The sequence below is a fragment of the Rhinolophus ferrumequinum genome, chromosome 14, assembly GCF_004115265.2.
Source record: "Rhinolophus ferrumequinum isolate MPI-CBG mRhiFer1 chromosome 14, mRhiFer1_v1.p, whole genome shotgun sequence".
Lineage (NCBI taxonomy): Eukaryota > Metazoa > Chordata > Mammalia > Chiroptera > Rhinolophidae > Rhinolophus > Rhinolophus ferrumequinum.
The window spans coordinates 12,577,547-12,579,676 of record NC_046297.1 but is presented as its reverse complement, the minus strand read 5'-3'; positions in this window follow the sequence as shown (position 1 = coordinate 12,579,676).

Sequence of the window (2,130 nt, the reverse complement as noted above, 5' to 3'; positions counted from 1 at the left end):
CCTTATAATTATTTATAACATGTTATAATTACTTATAACATGTTTATAACATTATTTATGACCTTTTAATTATTTATAAGATGTTTTTCCAAATGCTCTCCTCTCTCTTTTGGGCAAAGAGCCAAGATTCTAAATTGTATGATGTTGAACTATGACCAGGTAGTGTGTATGCCCCACGGGCTAATATCAAATGCAACGAGCATAGAAATCTAGAAAGAATAATCAACAAATTCACAATTTAATATTAACTCAACAGAGTATGTATTTCCTTTGGTTCCCCTTTCCCTTGACACCACATTGTGGGTTGTGGGATTGTTGTGGCCTCATTTGGGGGGCCTGAAGATGAGGGCCACCCTCCCATACAGCGTTTTCAACATGCCTATTCATTGTCCCTTTTATAATGGCCTCTGACCCCCACGACACTTGAGACCCATTGTGAAGCATGATTTTAACTGATTTCAGCAATATTCGCCAATACTTTAAGCTGCCACATGAAGCCTTTGCCAATTTCTAATGTTGGGAGCAAAAGTGGACCTTAGTTTTATTTTGTCATTATTGCCATCTTTCTTCTCACCTCTCCCTGTGGCTTTTGTTGCGGGATAGAATCATTTCCATTCCCTTTTTGTAGACTTTGCTTCCATTTAAACTCTCTGCCCATAAGCACCATTCCTGCTTTTTAACTTACGTAATCTTTTACCACACTCCCATGTAACCATTCCTCCTCCTCATTTATGATAGTTTTTCAAACATCATTCTCTGGTTTTGGGCTTGGAGTGCTGACTGAAATCAATGGACAACATTTCCTGCTTCATAGGGAAGTGGAATCTAGATTCCAGGTTACTTAGGAGGAGTAGTCTGGGGAACAGGCTGTCCCCCAGGAAAGGCAGAGATACTGAAGACCAGAGGCAGCCATCTGCAGGCCTGTTGGCACTTCCACGGATGTTTATGATGTTAGCAGATGGTGCCTTGATGGATACGTGTTCACTGTGGTGCTGAAAACGTTGTGGGCACCGAACCACAGGCAAGTTTTCATTCCCCTTATATCTGAAGCAACAGAAAATATTTTCTGTGTCTTGGAGCAATGCTGCAGATCCCCTGACTAGTTTGAGAGTACAAATCTGCCATTTTCAATTTCCTTTCTTACAAAGTATAACTACAAGGTTCAAGAGACTACTGTATATCAATCTATCTATCTGTGTATCTATGTATCCATGTATCTATGTATCTATGTATGTATGTATGTATGTATGTATGTATGTATCTATCTATCTATCTATCTATCTATCTATCTATCTATCTATCTATCTAGCATCTATCTATCTATCTATCTGTCATCTATTTATTTATTTGCTTGTTTTGGGAAGCCATCACCTACTTCTGTCCATTTTTATTAGAACTTTAAACTGTGGGATGTTTTATGTTTCCTGGCTGAATGGAAAAATGAGAACAGATACATAAATGAAGACTTTATTAGTAGGAATCGATTTGAATTGAGCTGCCTGATTACTCTTGGCTAGGGACAAAGAGCTACCTGTCTGAAACAAGCAACCCCAAATTCTGCTCTAATAGAAACTAGCCAGGGAAGCCTCAACGGATGTAGCTTAAAAACAGAGAGGGTTTGATCCTTTGTTCCTACTCAGGAGGAAGAGTTTGAAGAAGGAGAGGTTGGGTGACAGAGCCCAGGTCCTTTTGATTTTAAACACTTTGTGGATATGGTTTTAAATAAAATTTTTCTTTCTCTGGATTCTTTGAAAATAAACTGGCAGCAGCATAGCCAGGTATCGTTTATTTTTGCTTTCAGAAGCCTCAGAGCAGAGTGGAGACAATCAGCCGCTACACATTCATCCCTATTGTCTGTCACAGGGATGGTTTTATTGTTTGTTTATTTTGAGGAGTGTGGGTTAAGTTATTTCACAGGTTTCCCTGAATGTTCCTCCCTCTTATCTTCATACGGAATGTTCTGTTTCTGCACCTACATTTTTTTATTGCTTAATATACACACGTTCCTATAATATCCATCACATCCTGTTCCAGTAATTGGTTTATACAGAAAAGCCTAACTATGGCTTCATGTAGCATGGCATTTATAAATGAGCAAATTCTTCATCCTTAATGAGAACATGAAAAATA